The sequence below is a fragment of the Solanum stenotomum genome, chromosome 4, assembly GCF_019186545.1.
Source record: "Solanum stenotomum isolate F172 chromosome 4, ASM1918654v1, whole genome shotgun sequence".
Taxonomy (NCBI): domain Eukaryota; kingdom Viridiplantae; phylum Streptophyta; class Magnoliopsida; order Solanales; family Solanaceae; genus Solanum; species Solanum stenotomum.
In genome coordinates this window covers 39,048,450-39,070,973 of record NC_064285.1, presented here as the reverse complement: position 1 = coordinate 39,070,973, position 22,524 = coordinate 39,048,450, and the positions used below count along the sequence as shown (strand labels likewise).

The window sequence follows — 22,524 nt, the reverse complement described above, 5'->3', positions numbered from 1 at the left end:
CTTAGACATGATCCCCTTCATTACCTCTCTCTCTGTCTTTCTTTAATTGACATTCTGCATATTTTGTTATTGTCATTTGAGGACAAATGTTTTTAATTGTGGGGGGTTTGACCCTTCCAAAAAATTTTGCCACCTCTCGTATGTTGAATGTGGCTATTCTTTTGCAAAATTTGAGTCTCGGTTCCGATGAATACCGATGACTTGAATAGTACTCTTAATCGAACGAACATGAATGTGCGGCAATGATGAGGCAAAATGAAGTTACATAGGCAATATATGAACTCTTTGCATCTCGTTTTGATTAGCCATGTATCAAATTGATTCTCTTGTGATGACCGTTGCACACTAGCAAAAGTGTGGAGTCTTATTTGAATTTAGTGTTGATGCCTTTGTGTGATGTGCTTACTATGAACTATGCATGAATACACCGAGAATTTCCCCATTGGTCCGATCAACTAAGGAAGACTATCTCTTGATATGATCTTAGGCAACTTCAAAAAGTGTGAGCCAATTTGACATATACTTTTTTTGTGACCTGATATACCGTGAGTTTACGGTATTTTTAATACATTTCACTTAAGAGTTGTGTGTGTCTAGGGCCATTTTGTATTGGTTTTTATGTATTTTTATCATGTTTGCAGGAAATATGTTTAGACGTGGAAATTGAGAGACACAGCTGAAGGATGTGCAGGAAAGGGCATCTACGGAGGCGATCCACGGACCGTAGGCCCATTCAGACTCCGTAGATGGGTGTCGTAGATGAACATTCAAGGCATTAAAGGAGATCAGGGAATTCTTGAACAAGTGTGGAACCACGGTTGCAATCGACGGACTGTACTGTTGCTCCGTCAAATGATTCAGAGAAGGGTTCCAGTACATGATGTTGAAGATTCTAAGTGTGGAGCTACGGAAGAGGATCTACAGACCATGGATCAAACTACAGTCCGTTCTGTTAATCCGTCATTTGCTTCAGATATGATGTTTTTGAAGCTGAAATTCGCCCAAGTCATGAGTCATGGAAGGGACCTACGGATTGTAGGTCAATCCACGGTGTGTAGGTCAGTGTCGTAGATCGAAGATGCGTCCTGAAAATTTATTTCCTTATTTCGTTTCATTTTTAGTTAGGTCTTATTTTTCTATATATAGGGCATGTAAGCCTCGTTTTTGTGGGTTAGACTTTAGTATTCTTGTTCTAGTGTTTGGCTTTGGAGATTAACTAGCAACTTTAGCAATTCTTGATTTCCTTAGTTCGCTTTGAAGATTTTAACTTTGAAATTCAAGTTGGGTTTTTGGATATCTTCTTCTCATTATGTAAGTTCATGAATTCTTCTTCTAAAAATATGAATTGTGTTCTTGCTATTACGGGTAACTAAATCCACAACTTGGGTTGTGGGAACCATGAGCGATTAACAAAGTATGAGTAGTAACTAAGTAATTCTTGAAGAGTGTTATTGCATGCATTAATAATTCTTTCGTTTATAAGTCTTTTTAACGAGTGCACGCATTAGAACTCACTTTGTTTCTACTTGCCGGACCAAGGAGGTAGTTAATAAGAAAAGAATTATCAACATTGATTTAGTGTGATACTATCTAATAGTCTAACGTCGATTGGTGCGAGGGTGAAAACTAAGGCATACATCGATGTAATGTCTAATATGAGGTAAAGGTAAGGGTTAGTAAATTATACACACGTAGCCAGACCAAGGTGCAGAGTGAAATTCTCTAGATGCCGGACCAATGATTTAGAGATACCTAACTTATCACTTTGCATGTAATACACTAGGAAAGGATTGCTATTACTAGGATTACCGCGTTATGAGCTTATGGGAAACACGTACACCCTAATTACTTTCTCATATTGATAACACCTAAAGTTTCAATCGTGCTCACTGATTACTTACACAATGTCCTGAATTTGTTTCACAAATCCCCCCTTTTAATTAATTATTTTCGAAAATACATTGACTAAACGGATATAATCGTTGGTTAAAGTTAAAGTCTAAACCAAATTCCTCGTGGGATTGACCCCAACCTACAAGTTGGGTTCTTTACTTTATAACGATTGCTTATGCTTCTTTAGGGAGGTGAAATTTGAGCGTATCAAATTTTGGTGCCGCTGTCGGGGAAGTTTGGGGATGAGTGGAATTTGGAGAGAAAAGGAAATTTGGCATTGTGGAGAAAAGAAAGGGAAGATTAATTGGGGAGTGATGGAGTGATTATGGAGTTATTTAAGGGATTGGGAGGTTTAGAAACGGTTTGGGAGTAAATGGAGGGAAATGGGAATGATTTGAAATTGGGGGACTTTAAACAGTAGGGTTGGGTCAGGCAGAACTAGGGTTTGGACCCACCAGACACCGTGTACGGTCTGTGGGTCGATCTACGGTCCGTAGATTAGGACCATAGATCACTCTTAGAGTTAGAAAATTTCACAGACTTACCTGGGATCTACGGACGCCATTCACGATCCGTGGGATGAACCAAAGACCATCGATAGGTTATGTAGACCGCTGCACCAGACCTTTTTCTGCAGATTCTGCTTTTCGCCCCTGGACATGTAGCAACCCTTAGCCCTTTCTTTTTACATTTTCTGGTCACTTTTTAGACACGGACCCTATGTTATGTCTGGCCAACACTAAAACAATAATAAAAACAATTATCTAAATGAGAACACATAAGCAACCAAATAAAGAAAACTACTAAAAGGAAAACAAGAACCTATTGTTGGCAAGATTTTACATTTTGGGTTGCCTCCCAAGGAGTGCTTGATTTAACAACACAGACCTCTTGATTACTCAAACTTCATCAAAATAGTAGGCCTCAACAACTTCTTGTACACTTTCTGCGTTTACCAGATAGATCTTGATCCTTTGCCCGTTTACCATGAACCATTTTCCTTCACTATTATCAAGCTCAACCTCTCCATGGGGACCACTTTTATGAGAAAAAATGGCCCGGTCCATTTAGACTTGAGTTTGCTCGGAAACAAGCGCGACCTAGAGTTGAATAGAAACACCCACAACAAATTCTCGCTTTTCAATTCTTTGATCATGATACCTCTTCATCTTCTCTTTGTGCAAGGCTGCACTTCCATAAGCTTTTAGGTGAAACTCATCAAGCATATTCAAGTCATTCATTCTTTGATTAGATGCGGCACCCCAATCCAAATTTAGCTTCTTCATTGTCCACATCTCCTTATGCTCTAGCTCTACTAGTAAATCGCAAGACTTCCCATATACAAGTTGGTAAGGAGACATACCTATGGGAGTCTTGTATGCAGTGCGATAGGCCCATAGAGCATCTTCAAGCTTTCTTGACCAATCCGTTCTATTAGCATTCACAGTCTTCGCCAAAATATGTTTGATCTCTCTGTTGGACACTTCAACTAGCCCACTAGTCCGCGGATAGTAAGGAGTGGCTACATTGTGGCGGACACCATATTTCTCAAGTAGCACCTTGAACAAGTTATTACAAAAGTGGGAACCTCCATCACTGATAATCGCCCTTGGTGTACCAAATCGGGAGAAGATACTCTTTTTCAAGAATGCGGTGATACGTTTACCTGCATTGTTGGGGAGCGCAACTGCTTCCACCCACTTCGATACATAATCAACCACAACAAGAATATGTTTCATCCCATATGAACTCACAAATGGACCCATAAAATCAATGCCCCATACATCAAACACTCTATCACCAATATAGGATCATAGGAAGCTCTTGCCTCTTTGAAATCCCTCCTTCTCTTTGGCAACTGTCACAAAACTTGGCGAAATCATGAGCATCTTGGTTGATGGTAGGCCAGTAGTACCCACACTGCAAAATCTTATGCACAGTCTGAATACCACTATGATGCCCACCAACAGCGATGAATAACACGCCTCAAGTACACTCAATATCTCAACCTCAGGCACACAACGACGAATAATCCCATCAGCATACAACTATGATACAAGTAAGGCTCATCCCAAAAGAATTTCTTCACATCATGCATAAACATTTTCCTTCGGTGAAAAGACAAATCATGGGGCACAAAATCGCTTACCAAATAATTAGCAAAGTCTGCGTACCAAGGAATGAGATCATAAGAAGCTGTCAATACCTGTTCATCTGGAAAAAAAAGCATCATTAATTTTAGCCTTATCACCAAGCTTTAGCATAGCATCTTCCTCTAATCTGGACAAGTGATCGGCAACTTGATTTTCGGTCCCCTTTCTATCTTTTACTACAAAATCATACTCTTGCAGCAACAATACCCATCTAATCAAATTTAGTTTTACATCCTTTTTCGCCATCAAATACCTCAATGCAGAATGTCAGTATGCACTATGACCTTAGTACCAAGCAAGTAGGATCAAATTTTCTCGAATGTGAAAACCACCGTACGAAGTTTTTGTTCAGTCATAGTATAATACTTCTGGGCCACATTTAGAGCTTTGGTAGCATAGTAAATAGGATGAAGAATTTTCTCTCCCCTCTGTCCTAATACTACACAAAGCGCCACTCCACTCGCATCGCACGTTACCTTATTGTCCCCAATCCGGTGAAATAATGATAGGTGCAGTAACTAACTTCTCCTTGAACTCTCCAAATGCTCTTAGACAAACATCATCAAAATCAAACTTATACTCTTTTTAGAGCAGTTTGCATAATGGATGTGCAATTTTAGAGAAGTCCTTGATGAACCACCTATAGAAACCTGCATGCCCAAGAAAACTTCTAACACCTTTTACCGAGATAGGTGGTGGAAGCTTTTTTATTACCTCTACTTTTTCTCTATCAACCTCAATGCCCTTCTCAGAAATCCGATGACCAGAAATATCCCTTCTTTCACCAAAAAGTGGCACTTCTCCCAATTTAGCACCAGATTGCAGTCTTCACACCTTTTAAGCACCTCAGCCAAATGATCCAGACATCGATCAAAAGAGTCACCTACCACAGAGAAATCATCCATAAATACCTCAATAGTGTCCTCCACCATATCAGAGAATATCAACATCATACAACTCTAGAAGGTCACTGGAGCTTTGCACAACCCAAATGGCATCCGTTGAAGGCAGGAGTCCCATAATGGCAAGTGAAGGTGGTCTTCTCTTGGTCTTCCAGGGCTATAGAAATATGATTGTTGCCCGAGTAACCATCAAGTAAACAATATCAACCCTTACCTACAAGTCTATCCAACATCGGATCCATGAATGGCATAGGGAAATGGTCCTTTAATGTCCAATCATTTAGCTTCCGGTAGTCCATGCACACTCTCCATCCAGTCACGGGCCGCATCGAAACAAGCTCGTTTCTCTCATTAGGAACCATAGTAATCCCACCATTCTTGAGCACATATTGAACAAGACACACCCAACTATTATCTGCAATGGGATAGTAATCCCACCATTCTTAACTACCTCTTGCATAGGCGGATTTAATCTTCTCTTGTTCTTAATACTAGGCTTGTGATCTGGCACAAGTTTGATTTTGATGATGCTTGCCTAAGAGCATTTGGAGAATTGAAGGAGAAGTTGATTACTGTACCTATCATTATTACATTGGATTGGAGACAATCGTTTGAGGTAATGTGCGATGCGAGTGGAGTGGCGCTTGGTGTAGTATTAGAATAGAGGAGACTTAAAATTCGTCATCCTATTTACTAAGCTAGAAAAGATCTAAATATGGCCAAGAAGAATTATACTGTGACTGAACAGGAACTTCTTGCGGTGGTTTTCGCATTTGAGAAATTTCGATCCTACTTGCTTGGTACTAAGGTCATAGTGCATACTGACATTCTGCATTAAGGTATTTGATGGCGAAGAAGGATGTAAAACAGAATTTGATTAGATGGGTATTGTTGCTGCAAGAGTTTGATTTTGTGGTAAAAGATAGAAAGGGGACCGAAAATCAAGTTACCGATCACTTGTCCAGATTAGAGGAATAGGCTATGCTAAAGCTTGGTGATAGGGCTGAAATTAATGATGTTTTTCCAGATGAACAGGTATTGGCTGCTTCCCATGATTTGATTCCTTGGTTTGCTGACTTTGCTAATTATTTGGCAAGCGATTTGGTGCCCCCAGATTTGTGTTTTCACCAAAGGAAAAAGTTTATGCATAATGTGAAGAAATTCTTTTGGGACGAGACTTACTTGTTTCGTAGTTATGTTATGGGATTATTCGTTGCTATGTGCCTGAGGTTGAGATGTTGAGTGTACTTGAGGAGTATCATTCATCGCCTGTTGGTAGGCATCATAGTGGTATTCGGACTGCGCATAAGATTTTGCAGTGTGGGTACTAATGGCCTACCATCCACCAAGATGCTCATGATTTCGCCAAGTCTTGTGACCGTTGACAAAGAGAAGGAGGGATTTCAAAGAGTCAAGAGATTCCTATGAATCCTATATTGGTGATAGAGTTGTTTGATGTATGGGGCATTGATTTTATGGGTCCATTTGTGAGTTGACATTGGATGAAGTATATTATTGTTGCGGTTGATTAAGTATCGAAGTGGGTGGAAGCAGTTGCGCTCCCCAATAATGAAAAAATGTCACCGCATTCTCGAAAAAGAATATCTTCTCCTGATTGGGTACACCGAGGGCGATTATCAGTGATGGTGGTTCCCACTTTTGTAATAAGTTGTTCAAGGTGGTACTTGAGAAATATGGTGTCCGCCACAATGTATTCACTCCTTACCATCCGCAGACTAGTGGGCAAGTTGAAGTGTCCAACAGAGAGATAAAACATATTTTGGCGAATACTGTGAATGCTAGTAGAATGGATTTGGTCAAGGAAGCTTGATGATGCTCTATGGGCCTATCGCACTGCATACAAGACTCCTATAGTTATGTCTCCTTACCAAGTTGTATATGGGATGTCTTGCCATTTACCGGTAGAGCTAGAGCATAAGGAGTTGTGGGTGATGAAGAAGCTAAATTTGGATTGGGGCGCCGCATCTAATCAAAGAATGAATGACTAGAATATGCTTGATGAGTTTCGCCTGAAAGCTTATGAAAGTGCAGCCTTGTACAAAGAGAAGATGAAGATGTATCATGATCAAAGAATTGAAAAGCGAGCATTTGTTGTGGGTGAACTTATGCTTCTATTCAACTCTAGGTTGCGCTTGTTTCCGAGCAAATTCCAGTCCAAATGGACCGGGCCATTTTTACTCACAAAAGTGCTCCCCCATGGAGCAATTGAGCTTGAGAATAGTGAAGGAACAAGGTTCATGGTAAATGGGCAAAGGATCAAGATATATTTGGGAAACGTAGAAAGTGTGCAAGAAGTTGTTGAGGCCTACTATCTTGATGAAGTCTGAGTAATCAAGAGGCATGTGTCGTGCACTCCTTTGGAGGCAACCCAAGATGTAAAATTTAGCCAACAATAGGTTCTTGTTTCCCATTTAGTAGTTTACATTGTTTAGTTTCTTCTCTGTACTCATTTAGATAGTTGTTTTATTTTTGTTTTAGTGTTGGCTACACATAGCATAGGGTCTATATCTAAAAAGTGTCCAGAAAATGTAAAAAGAAAGGGCTAATGGTTGCTACATGTAAAGGGGCGAAAATCAGAATCTGTAGAAAAAGGTCTGGTGCAGTGGTCTACGGACCCTATTGACGGTCTGTGGTTCATCCCACGGACCGTGAATGGCGTTGGTAGATCCTAAGTAAGTCTCTGAAATTTCTAAGTCTAAAAGTGATCTACGGTCCTAATCTACGTATCGTAGATAAACCCACAGACCGTAGACGGGATCTCGTGGGTCCAAACCCTAGTTCTGCGTGACTCGACCCAGACCCCTCCTATTTAAAATCCCCCAATTTCAAATCATTCCCAGTTCCCTCCATTTACTTTCAAACCGTTTATAAACCCCCCCAATCCCTCAAATAATTCCATAATCACTCCATAACTCTCCAATTAATCTTTCATTTCTTTTCCCCACAATCCCAAATTTCCTTTTCTCTCCAAACTCCACTCATCCCCAAAACACACCAAGAGGTCCGGTGTACGGGTTTATTGCGTAAAGGCAAAGTTGTGGTATCGGAAGTGTCGAGTTATCACACAATCACCCCGCTCCCGCTTCTTGTAAGGTAATAGACTTTCCCCTCACTTTGTATTTAGATTCATCAATTGATTATAGAAAGTCTGAAATTGGGTCTTGACCTTGGGCAAATTAATATATGAAATTGTATGCTAAATTAGAAGTGAATACACCCTTGGGACGATAGAGTGTGATTGTGTTACCTAGTTGTATGTAAAAAAAAACAACGAAATATAAGTCGAAATGTAAGTTTCGACTTAGGGTTCCTTATCTTGAAGAAAATACCTGTAAAATTGAGTAATTGGAACCCCTAGAATGACGAAATAGCATAATTTATGTTGACATACATGATTAGACTAGGATATTATTGAATATGGTAAAAATATGGGCTTCCAATCGAATCATGTTTGAGACCTGGCACAGATCCCATCCGCGAGACCCCGTCTACAAGCCATAAGTCAGTCTACGGACCGTAGATCAGGGCCGTGGTTGGTGGCACATGAGAATTTCACCAAGTATGGAACCACGGAAGTGGACTACGATCCGTAGATCAATCTACGGACCGTTCTGCACATGTGTGGTTCCCATAAGAGACCAACAATTTGGGACCTCTGATCTACGGATGGGATCCATAGACCGTAGATGCCCACCGTAGGTGGCCACTAAAGCCACTGTTTGAATTTTGTTTTGTTTTTTATTTTTGTTTGTTCTTAGTTCTAAAATCTTTTCAAGTGTGTTTTGAGTTTCTTTCGGTATTAATTAGACATCCATAGGTACCATCGCACCTAAGAAGCAAGTAATCTACTCAAAAAAGGGTAAATCAAAATTCGTGGTGCCTACTTTTAGGTTGATTGATGAAGACAGACGCGGAAAATGATCCACCATATGTTCCACCGTCCACGAGGACATCTCCTACTACACCTTGCGCTACCAAAAATACATCCCGGCAGTTGGTCACCGACGTAGTCACTATCTCCCAGTATGATGAGGAAAACACACTGATCGGGTCACCGGCTAGTTCTTCTTCCAGTTCTGAGGTTGGTTTTACTTCCGGCTCAGAGTCTGCCACTGCTCCGGCTCTGAGCCTGCCTATACTTTCGGTTCCAGTTCTGGATCCGCCACAGGCTCACGTTCACATGACAAACCTGCCTCGTCTGATGTGGCCACTAGTTCAGGAGAATTCCCGATGCCACGAAACTACGACCCTGATCCGGTGGTTGGGGAGCCAAATAGATGATGTGTTGAGGGCCAATGGCAAATTTATCGGGATGCCATGATGAAAAATGACTAAGAGAAGATGGCCTGGCTTATTATAGAGGAGCGCAGAGTCCTCACTGGGAGCCTATACACCGTACCAAAAATCCACCAGCTCTTTCATTGTCACAAGTGTGAGTGGATGGCTTGAGAACCAGGCACCTATAGCGAGGAGATTGTGAGGGAGTTCTATGTTTCCTATTCAGCTACTCATCGGGGTTCTATCGATAAGAATGCCAGATCCACTTCCCAGGCACCCCTCACAACTACACTAGTGCATAGATTTTTTGTAGACATCTTTGAGACCACCATCCGTCGGTTCCTCTATGGTCCTGGCCCTGATCACTCTTGGGCACTCAACACCATCGAATTTGACTACAGATGGGACACTGTATGGGGCAGAGAGTTCCAGCGGAGCCCCGAGAAAAGAGAGCCTTTATTACACTGGCTAGCTAGTCAAATTGCTATAGACGGAAAGCGATCCGAGTGGGTCACCACTCCGGGCGTGAGCACCAAGAAGGCCACTCTCACATTTGTGGCTAAATTTTTTTGGCTGTTGGTTCGCAATCAGATTTCTCCTACAAAGGCTAACAAGGGACCGCGCGGTTATGGTAGTAGCATTTGTTGCGGGATTTGAGATCGATTTTACCCGCATGCTCATTATGGAGATACATGAAAGGGTTTTCAAAGCTTCCACCACTTACTCTTTTCCTTGTCTCATTTTCCAGTTATGTAGGGACTCTGGAGTGCTGATCTGGCATTGTGACAAGTTCATTCGGCCTACGGGGCCACTGGATATAGGACTCATTCGGGAAGAGGCAAATGTGGCGGCACCAAGCAGAAAGCCGTAGGTTGATGTGCCGCCCATGGGAACTGACTTAGTAGATGTTGTGGAGCAGATCCAGGGTGATGATCATCCCCCTCGAACCCACACTGATGATGTCCTGACCTTCTTATCTCAGGCCGCGAGTCGGGCACCTAGCTCGTCCAGATCCACCCGCCTTTTGGAGCTACTGTTGTACCATTGGCTAGGGTTCAGAAATTAGAGGCTCAGATTGGCCACGCTGCTTCACCATGTCTGTCCATGGATGCAAAATTTGATAGCAGAGTCCGAGGCTAGAATTGAACGAAGGATGGAGAGCATGATGGACCAGAAGGTCCAGGCCGTTAATAAGCGCCTTGATGCCTTTGAATTGAGGGTCGTCGAGCAACCGGCCCCGATCGCAAATCTATCCTCATTCTGGATCGAGTTAGCCAGTCTACGGGCCGATGTTCATGCCATTCTTGCCACACCTGCAGTTGTGCCACAGGCTGCACCTACTGCTTTGTCTAATGATATGGTCTTTGATGCATTATTCAGTGGGGACGCAGAGGAGCAGCCCGAGCCCACACATGCCCAAGGTAAGAGGCACCAATCTAGACACACATCTGAGGCCACTGAGGATGAATGAGCCAAGAAGAGGGAGGCACAAGTAGGATAAGCAAGCTAAGAGGGCTTTGATATTAGATGAGAAGTTGCACCAAGAGAGGGTTCGTGAGAGTGTTGCTATGGCATCAAGTTCTATGCCCGTTTAAGATGTTCCAAATACTGCGGGTCATGATGTGAGTACCACTGATAGTGCAGTTAGAATGATTGATAGCACTACTAAGGGTGGCCACAATGTTGTTGTAGCGGGTTCCGTGGAACAAGATCCACCCATTTGTTGATGGTTCGTTGGTGCTATGCGCCACAAGTTTGCTTCACCCAAATCCATTACTTTTTACTGCTTTTTGTGTGCATTTGGGACAATTGCACCTATTTTTTGTTAGGGGTGGGGTAAATGGATTGTGAGTGATAGGGTGAAGTCTGAGTAACCCAATTCATAATCCTCTCTTGGGGTTTTCTTGCATGTGTTCTTTTCCCCCAAGAGACTGCTTAATTCTTATTGAACCGGCATGTGTTAGGATTGTATGTGTAGAAGTATGAGAAATAATGAAGCATGATGGCAAAAGCTTTTTAAAAAAATGATACCCGTCCAAAAAAATTGTGATATATGCTAAAATATGTAGGCTAGAATGAGTTGAATGTGTTGGCTATGAGTATGACATGATAATGAACCAACTTGATGGCATGACTTAAGCTAAAACTTGAACTAGGTAATTTGATAACGAAATTATGTGCCAAGAGTGTGTGAGAATAGTTGATTGTTCAAACAATTTTTGTGCCAATCTAGAACTTACCCGGTTAATCGTGATAAGACAATATTCTCTAAAGGCTAGGAAGTGATCATAGACCCTTGTTCTGATAAGTCCACAAATTGCCTAAAAGAAGAATCCAACCAAATGAAATAAATGTTCCCTTTGATCCAAATGCTTTGAGCTTAAATTAGACCATTTATTTCTAAACCCCTAACTTACCTTCCCATAATCTACTATGTTGGTCGCGATCCCTCCTTGGACATGCGCACATCGACTTAGGCCAAAATTAACCTCAATCTTGGCCCTGATCCAACATTGAGTATTACTCAACCAATGGAAAATCCATAAGTTGAGGGTGGCTATAAAAGCAGAAACCAAAAGAAAAATGGGTATGAAAAGAGTTTGATGTTGAAAAAGAGAAAAAAAAGAAAAAATAGAGGAAAGGATGTGACTTGTTGAAAGCTAAAGAAAAGAATAAAACACAAGAAAAAGATGAAAGTGAAAATTAAAGACCTACAAAGTTGAAAGTCACATCCATGATTGAAGAGAATCAAGGGAAAGAAGGTAAACCGGTAGGATGTCAAAAATAGTGCAAAACATGTAGACAACCTAATGTAATGTCAAGTAGGGCAGAAAGTCACTAAAAAGTACCCAAATGTACCACAGCTGACCCTGAGCCTACGTTACAAGCCAAGAAAGTCCTATAGTCATCCTAGAACCTAGTTTGGAGAGTCTAAGCAGTGAAAATAAGGGCAAGACAATGGTATTGAGCACTAACTGTACTTGAAGTTACTTCTGAGTGTGAATGTTGAATGAATCCTTGTACTAAAAAAAATCAAATTTATTGTGTGAAAAAGGGATTTTGTTTGAAGTAAGGGCACTAGCTACATTATTGGAAAGTTGGTACCTTGGTGATAGTAAAACAGTGTATGTTGTGTGTTGGTTGGTCGGTCTTTGTCATGTTTGGATCCACACAAGTTAACTTGTTGAGTTAGAGAGAAAAGATTTGAACGACTGAACTTGAGTTTGCTTGAGGGTAAGCAAAAGTTTAAGTTGGGGATGTTGATGAGTCCACGATTTAGACTCATTTAGGGCTATATTTTGATAAAATTAGTGTCCTCAAATGCATATTTTGTCTCAATATCTGATGAAAACCCTTAAGTTTCAGGTGTTTGGAGTTTGACGGAAAGAATGGACACTACTTAGCAAAAACGAATGAAGGCAGCTGAAAGACTGAAGGAATGAAGATTTGAGAATCGCCGAACGCGTTCGGCGAGTCGTTAAAAGGTCTTATCCTCACCTTTTGTTCCAGTGTGCTTAGCCCTGAAGGAAAAGATAAAATCTGCGATGAAAGGACCAGTCGGTGCGTCACTGAGTAGTTTCGCGAAGCAGTAGGAGTAGGTCAGGTCTGCGATGAAAGGAACAGTCGGCACTTCGCTGAGCAGTTCCACGAAGCAGTACCCTATCGTCCAATGCCTCAGATCGTGAAAATGCTAAAGACAAAAGCAGAAGGGCGATTACCAGACCAAAGGGTTGATCACCCAGCGTGTCGGCGATCCCAACTAACTTCGCCGAGTGGTCCTCCGCAGCATAATTTTTAAACACTATAAATACTTGTTTAAAATGTTAGCTTAGTATCAGTTATTCTATTATAAAATTGTTGCAGTTTTTTTTAGAGTTCTTAGCTCTTAAGGGTGGTTTTTGGAGACTTTATTGTAAAACTTGGAAGTCAGAAAGGGTTTTAACGCCAAGAAATTGGACGTGGATCTCGAAGATTCTTCATTCTTGATGCATTTTAAGACTTGATTCTTCATACCCATTGATGGAAACTGAGATTGGTATAAATTTTTGTCTCTTTTATGTGTCTAGCTAAAACCCCAATTCTTGGGCTGTGAATTTGTGAATATGGGTTAACTCTTGGGTCTTACTTGCTGATAGTTTAATTGTTTTTTATTTGTGATTTCGTGTAGTAATTGTGTTTGAACCTATTGAAATTGTTGTTGACAATATGATTTCACCTTTGTGTTTTCGGCTTGCTCTAGAGAGAGGTCGTAAAACTAAGACTACATCAACACATAGTTTATCGGATAAGGGGATTGCTTCTAGAAACCCACCCTCTAGTAGCGGAGGATCTTCCATCGCATGAGACTTCTTCTAGAAACCCGCCCTTTACTAATGGAGGAGCTTCCATCTCATTATCATATCCGCTCGGTGCTAAGCACAACTTTCTTCGAGATTATATTTAAGTCTTGACTTGATGCAATGATTATGGAGAAGTTTCTTGACACTCAATCAATCAAACTCATGCTAAAGCTCCTAGATTCATTAGGGGAGACTAGTCTTCAACCCTTAGAACCAGTACATGTGACAAACCTTTTACATTATATGATACTCATACCTAAGGGTGTGCATAAGGATAATCATCTAACCAATATCACAATTAGATCATAATAGAAGTACTTTACTATCAAGAAATCTAATTGAATGCACACAACTCTCATACATATAGCTAGTTCTCATGCTTTGACCTTCAAGGGCTATAGATCACTATAAATCAATATCTCTAGAATTACTTCATTGAACATGTATAATAACCTAATTCAAGTAAGCAATCTAACACATTCATAATTCGAACACAATCTACTAACAAAGACCCATATTCATGCTTCAAGATCCTATTTTAGGGAAACCTAGGAATACATGGATTCTTAGATAATTCCTTAGGAAAACACTAGTAATTCATCAAATTGATCATAATAGAAGACAATAAACACATTGAAATCGTTTTGAAAGTGAATCCATGCCATAGATTGAAAACCCTAGGTTTTGGAGAAACTCAACTTTGAGGAATAGAGTTTTGAAGGGCTTTATGGATGGAAGCTATCCATAAATTAACACTACCATACCTTGATTGGAAATCCTTCACGAAATTGAAGAGGAAAGTTGGGTTCTTGTGTCTTAGTCTCCTAGTTCTTATTCTTCTTCAATGGTGGTTTCTAGTGAAAGAAATATTGTGAGGGAGAGGATTTTGGGAATTATTTGGGTGTTGTGAATTAATAACTTGCATTGGGTGAATTTGACTTAGAAACAATTTATATAGTACCCCTAAAACTACACAAAACGACCTCACTTTAATTGGACTTAAATAGGAAAAGACTTCATTGACCCTTATTTAATGAACCCGTCCATGCTCCACGAGCCCCTTCACAAGTCGTGGTGAGGACCACGATCCATGGTCCCCCTCATGAGGTTGGGCAGTAGCTAGGCACATGGTGCATTAGGCTCACAAGCCCATGGCATTATCACAAGAGGCTCCATGATACGTGGTCAAGAGCACGAGTTGTGGTCCTTTTCGTGGTCCTTGAGGCAATTGCCTTGCAATTTGGGGACCTTAGCTCAATGCCTAAGACATCTTCACGAAGGGATCCACGAGCCATGGTCAAGGCCACGAGCTGTGGTCAAGGCCACGAGTCGTGGTCCCTCTCGTGAAGTTGAGGCCATGGCTAGGCCAATTGGTGGCCACTTTACCATGGCCAAGTCAAGACCACGAGTTACCTTCATGAGCGGTGGTGTAGACCAAGACCCGTGGTCCCACACCTGAAGGTGGGGCAGTAGCTCAAAGCTAGGGGTAGCCTTGGCCTTTGGCTTTGACTTGGCCCCTTTTGCCTTGGCACTTGACCCTTTGGCCTTAAATCTTCCAACCCTCATTCATGACGTTCACCCTCACATTTAGGCTCTAGTTTACCCTATCATTTTTTGGAGTGTTACATAAATGGATTGTGAGTGATAGGGCGAAGTCTGAGTAACCCAACTCATAATCCTCTCTTGGTTTCTTGCCTGCATTCTTTTCCCCCAAGAGATTGTTTTACTTTCTGTTGAACTGGCATGTTTAGGATTGTATGTGTAGAAGTTAGTAGAAGAATGAAAGAATGATGGCATGAAAAACATGAAAAATTGGTACCCATCCGAAAAGTTTGAAATGTACTAGATGTTTAGGCTTGATGATTTGAATGTGCTGGATCTCAATATGACATGATAAGGAATCGATTTGACCTAATGACTGAAGCTAAAACTTGAACTAGGTAATCAGATAATTTAATAATGAAACAATGTGCCAAGTGTGTATGAGAAAAGTTCGAATGTTCATACAGTATGTGCCAATCTAGAACTTTCCTCGTTGGTCCTACTAATCTAATCTAGGCTAGAGGTTGGGAAATGATCATAGGCCCTTCTTCAAATAAGTCCACTCAAGCCTAAATGATTCAACCAAAAGAAAGAAATGTTCCCTTTGATCTAAATGTTTGAGCCTAATGTAGACCACTTCTTTCAATACACCTAACTCACCTTCCCTAAAATAATTGTCTTGGCCCCAGTCCCTCCTTAGACATGTGCGCCTTGACTTAGGCCAAAAGTCTAAGTTGAGGGTGGCTAATTCAAAAAGTTACCTTGATCTTGGCCCTGGTCTGACATCGGATATTGTGCACCTCAACTCATGCAAAATACATAAGTTGAGGGTGGCAAAGAAAAAGGAAACCAAAAGAAAAAGGGTATGGAAAGAGCTTTGTGATGAAGAGTGAAAAAAATGTGACTTTGTGCAAAAGAAGCAAAAAGATGAATAACAAAAGTGCTGAAATAAGTAAAGAAAAAGAAGAAAGTGAAAAATAAGAGTTATAAAGTCAAAAGTCAGATTTGTGCGGAAAGGAATCAAGGAAAAGAACAAAAAAATAAAAAGATGTCAAGAATTGGTTGAGAAGAGAGGTAAAAAGACAATGTAATGTCAAGCAAGGCAGAAAGTCACTAAAAAATACTCAAATGTACCCTACCTGACCCTGAGCCTACGTTACAAGCTAAGAAATTCCTATAGTGATCCTAGCGACTAGTTTGGAGAGTCTAAGAAGTGAAAATAAGGGCAAGCCTATGGTATTGAGCACTAACTATAGTTGAAGTCACTTCTGAGCGTGAGTGTTGAATGAATCCTAAGACTTGAAATTCATATCTATTGTGTGTGAAAATGATTTCTTTTGAAGTGAGGGCACTAGTTATATTGTTGGAGAATTGATACTTTGGTGATTGTGAAAGGTGTATATTGTGAAATCTGTTGGTCGATCTATGTCGTGTTTTGATACGTATGAGTTAGCTTTCTGAGTCTAGAAGAAACGATTTGCACTAATATGATGGAACTGATTGAAAAATCCATATGATTGCTTGAGTTTGTATGTCTACTTCTACGTAAGAGTCATTTAAGGTGTTAGTGTGTCGCTTGAGGACAAACAACAAGTTTAAGTTGAGGGTGTTGATATACCGTGAGCTTATGGTATTTTTTATACGTTTCCTTATAGTTTGTGTGTGTCTTAGGCGATTTTGTTATTAGAAATGATGTTTTGTATATTCTTCTTGCAGGAAATAGGCTTGGATTCGGTTGATGAAGATGCGAACTGAAAAGTGCTGAAGTAGCCACTAACAGTGCCATGCACGAACCGTAGGTCCATCGAGGGACCATGGGTGGGCAGTCGTAGTCCATGGCCTAGGAGATGAGTTCCAATAACTTAAATCAGGGAGTGCTAGGACGGACTGTGGGTGAGGCATCGTAGGTAGAACATCATGGATGTCCGACAAGTGTGGAACCACGGAACAAGACGACGGACCATAGGTCGAACCACAATCCATCCTACACGTTCGTCATTGATGATATGATAGTTGAAGGTTCTAATACCTGATGAAAGTTTCTAAGTGTTGAGCCACGGAGGGGACCTACGGACCGTAGGTCAACCTACAGTCCGTAGATCGAAGCGTCGTTTGAAACCGCGTCCTGCCAGTTATTTTCTTATTTTGTTTCTTGTTTTATTTAGGAGTTGTTTTCTATAAATAGGAGTTATAAACATCATTTTTGGGGGTTAGACATTATTTGTATACTTTTAATTTTGGTCTTTTGGGAATTATTTTGCTGACTCTTAACATTCTATTATCCGGAAGTTGGTTAATACTATTTTCACTTTGAATTTCAATTCAAGATTTGGGTTTTCATCTATTCTCATTGTAAGTTCATGAGTTCTTTTTACCCAATTATGAATTGTGTTCTTTCAAGCATGAGTAGCTAAATCCACAACTAGGTTGTGGGAACCATGAGGAATTCACAAAGTATGAATAATAATTAAGTAATTCTTGAATAGTTTTTATGCATGTAGTGTTAATCCTTTCGTTTAGAATTCTTTTTGATGGTTGCAAGCGCTAGAACTAGCCTCATTTCTACTTGCCAGTCCAAGGAGATAATGAATGAGAAAAGAATTAACAATATAGACTCAGTGGATGCTATCTAATAGTCTAATGTTAATTGGAGCGAGGGTGAAAACTAAGTCATACATTGATGTGATGTCTAATCTAGAGTAAATGTAAGGGTTAGTAAAGCATACGCACGTAGCCGAACCAAGGTGCGAGGTAAAATTCCCTACTTGGAGGACCAATCACTTAGGGATACCCAACTTACAAACTTTGCATGTAAAACACTAGGAAAGGATAACTATTATTAGGATTAATGCGTTAAGAGCTTACGTGGAACACATATTCCCTAGTTTTTCTTGTATATTGATTTCTCAAACTGATAATCTTGCTTACTTGTTACTTAGTCAATAATCTTTTACTTGCTTACAAAAACCCCCCTTTATTTACTTATCTCGAAAATATTTTGACTAAACGGATACAATAGTGAGTTATAAGTTTAAGTCTAAATCGTATTCCTCATGGGATCGACCCCAATCTACAAGTTATTGGATTCTTTATTGGACAACATTCACTTATACTTCTTTAGGGAGGTTTGAGAGTATTACATAGCGTAAGTATATATTTCTGATAAGCTTATCCATCTAGCTACATAAAATTAGATACAATTAAAGTTCCACACCTTCCACTATATGTCGATTTACACAATGATACTAATTTTAGATATTAAACATGAGCTTCGTATCTCCAGAAATATTAGATAGCATTTCATTCAAGTAGAATATGTTAGTTTTAAATTTACAGCCCATCACATCCACCCTTTTCCTCTCGAATCTTTATAGGGGTGATGAAGGAACAATCTGCAGAAACTACTAAGTTCATTATAAAGAATATCTTAGGCTAAAATGTAGAATTGCCAGCAAAAAGAACGGAGACAACTTAAGAATGTTTATTGTAGAAAAGTGTCCAGAATAAATAAAAGAAACATTTTAGTGATTTCCATAGAACAAAAGAGAGATCATGCAATGATCAAATAAGCTATGGAAACTACATCACTGACCCTTCATCAACATAACTTGACTTAGTATTTTCCTTCCTCTAACTGAAGTTCTCCCAAAAATAAAAAGTCATGGAAGATCACATAACCTAATAGTTTCTTTGTTGAGTATATATAAAGATAAAATATTATATACTTCCCCAATGTTTGGAGTAAGCAGGATTCAGTGTCGTTTACATGTTTTACAAGTTAAGATGAATCTAAAGGATACAAAACATTCAAAAGATTTTTATAATAATTAAAAGAAACGTATCTCCTTAGTTAGTTTTGTTTGTCAATCTATGTTCTAATGAGATGCAAGTCTTTGTGGCATAACTAATTGATGCACCTTCCGAGTTTGCTTCCTTTCTATTTGAAATTCGCATTCAAGATAGAAAAGTGAAATTTTGTTTTATGCTACGAACAGATCTAGCACTACTACAAAAAGTGGCTTTAGTGGCAATTAAAAGTGACTTCAGTGGCAATAATAATTGCCGCTATATCATTTACCAGCCATTGGTCTTTAGCCGGTAATGTGGGGGTCGGTAAGGCCTTTAGCGACCATTATCACAAAAGCTGGTAAATGCTATAATTTATTGCCGCTAAAAACTTTTGGTTTTAATGACATTTGTTTGCGGCAATTATTTTGGCTGCAAAAGCCAATTCATAATCAATAATTGTGCTCTTTTAGCATCCATTTTAATAGCCGGTAAATTCAATTAAATTGTGTCTAAAAGTCAACAATTTTAACGGCAATTCTTTTGTAGAAATTAGAATGACTACAATATCTCTTGTGAAAACATCTTAGCTTGCCTTTTAGCGTCCATTTTAATGGCGAGTAAATTGAACAAAGTTGTCACTGATAGTTAGTATCTTAAAAAAAATGTGGCAATTATAAAACCTTCAAATTTGTTATTTTATCCTTTAGCGTCCATTTTTATAATCGATAAATTCAACTTAATTGGCACTAAAAGAAACAAGTTGCAAGGCAACAATGTTTTAGTAAACGAGTCTCCTAATAGAAACAAAGTTTGTCAAATGCTAAAAAAACATATTACTATTAATTTACAAAATAAAATATATCTCATTAAATGTAAAAAAATAAAGAACACTAATCCAAGTTATCAATGTCACAGCTTAAGAAAATAGACTTATTGTCTGAACTAATAAAACCTATCCAACCGCATGATGTCTTAAATCCTCGTCGCAACTTTTCATTGTATTGAATTCTTTCACATGCAAATTTTTGAATATTAGATTGGTTTACTTGAAATGATAAATAAATATGTCAAAAGTTGGAATGTAATGTATAGAAACATCACAAGTAATGTGAATAATCCAACAATTAAAAGCAAAAAGTATTTATTAACAACAAATTTTAATTGTAGATGTAGTCTCACAACTATGTTATCTTAATCCCAAGAAAAAGGTTGAGACTGTAAAAGAATGATAGGGAAAACAACAAACAAGTCATTGAGACAATCGAAGTAACAATAAAGAATAAAACAACAACTGCTATGTTTCTTTATTCATTATCTTACAAAATTAAGTTCTTTTTCTGAACTAAACTTTACCTTTGTTTCATTGTTTGAGTTCAAAGTTGTATGACTATGGATATCGGCTTAGTATCCGTTGTGATCTTTGAATTTTAGTTTACTATAATTTCTTTGCTTCTGTATGTTTTCGGAAAAAATTCCTTGAGGATGGATTGGTTTTGAATTGAACTTGTAGTTGGAGAACTAGGATGATGTCTAGAGGCAAAAGGACACAAAGTGGGATTTTGGGAGGGTGTCGTGTACACAAATCTTACCCCTATTTTGTAAAGGTAGACATGTTATTTTCAATAGACCCTCGTTTCAACTAAAGCATTTCCAAACAAGTATGATTTGTCATGTTAGCCCAACTTTATGAATGGATTTTGTTAATTATAAGGCAATACAACTCCTATATATGTAGAATAGTAAAGTAGCGCAAGGACATATTAAAAAACATGAATCAAGTGGATATTAACACCTCATTATCCCCTTATGCTCAGAGAATCATGTCATCCTACTTGGTGATTCAAATAGTAGTAAAATCCTAATATATGAAATGTCAAACAATGAAACTTAGGTATAACACACATATTGATTGACCTAATGATAAATAGCAAAAGTATTATTTAATAAATTGGAATATTATTTCAAAAGATAGTATTTGTTTACTCAATCTAATATTGAGATCACATGGCAAAAAGCCATGTCAAACTTCTATAGCATTACCATTTAATATATGGAATAATGAAATGTCCATCCAATACATTTTTACCATTACCAAATAGTAGAATGCCATTTTTTACACTTTAGATAGCCATACCTACTTCAATAGCTTAATTATAATACACATATGATCTATGTGAAATAAGTAACACTCTATTTTACTAATAGATTGCTGGACAGTGGGCATGTAATTATCCAAATGACTTGTGTCAATTAGTATACTAGTTTTGCAGCTCATAGGACTATTAAACCTACTAATTTATCCATTTTACTCTAGAAAGCAAATAATATTGTTTATCCTCCTATATATAACTACCACCATAACCGAAATAGTTAATTTTTTATTGTCCAACTAGATATACAGATACAACAATAATACATTCTTTAAGATTTGCATACATTCTGCACTTGTGATCCAAAGAATTTAGTTAAACAAAACAAAAAAATATAACTGGAACAAGAAATCAAACTTCTTACCTGTTGCAGTTCAATAAGATATTTCGAGCATGATTCGATGAAGCAAGGCCAACAGTAAGTTCATTGTGTCTGCACTCTGCACAAAAAAAATACATTCAGCATAACTATCAAACCTTGTACTACGCTTTAGTCTTTGAGTATAGAACCATCAGTCTCTAACTATTCTTGTACATAAAAAATGTGTCATACTACAGCGCAATAACAATATAAACCTGAATATATTTGAGACCACTTATACAATGTAGAATCACTAGGATCATTATTTGTTATTTTGCGATCTGGTGTACAGCTTAGGTTAGTCCAAGATTGTTGTTGCGAAAGGTTTCCATTAACGCTCATCCTAGAAGATGATGATTAGGTGGGGGATGAGATGGCATACGAGACAAGAAATTTTCGATTTTTCCAGGTCTATTTAGCTACTGGCAGAATGACAGAAACCAGGGAATTAGGGTACACATCTTTTTTCTAGGTTCCAATGCTTCTCTTTCAGTCCAAGCTTCTTAATTTCAAGGAATCAATCTTAATCATATTTATTTTACTGACCATTTTCTTGAAACATGCATATCTTACAAAGAAGGGGGAAGCTTGGACCCCATGGGGGTGTTTAACTTAGCAAATGGCAGCATCCAACCACATTACAATGGTGTTTCCATAAGTCATTTTTTTCCTCGAACTTGGGTAACACCAACACTGTATTAAGTCATACATACTCATCCTTTATTTATTCTCTTTATTTATTATGTTATCATGCTATATGTTACCATTTTTTTACTAAAGAGTCGATGCTTTTAATTTAAATAATTATAATCATTTACTCTTACAACTGGTTGATGTACTTTTCTAATGTTCTTATAGTAATACACTTTTCCAGACTTACATACATTCTGCACTTGTGATCCAACACATGTCACGACCCGGGAGCACCCCCTAGTCGTAACCGGCGTACTCGACCTCGAAGAGGTCTAATACAAGCCTCTTAGCATCCATTCATCGCTTAGACACCAAAATCATAAGGAATTAAAAACTTTCTTCACACACGAAGATACTTTCAATAAATAGCAAGCAGAAGACTTTCTAGACTTTATACAATAT

The 22,524-nt window shown here is 38.8% G+C and overlaps 1 pseudogene; it reads right to left on the bottom strand.

The window, feature by feature from the left end:
- Positions 1–22,524, bottom strand: part of LOC125861489 (protein HESO1-like) — a 60,898-nt pseudogene that overhangs the window by 29,650 nt on the left and 8,724 nt on the right.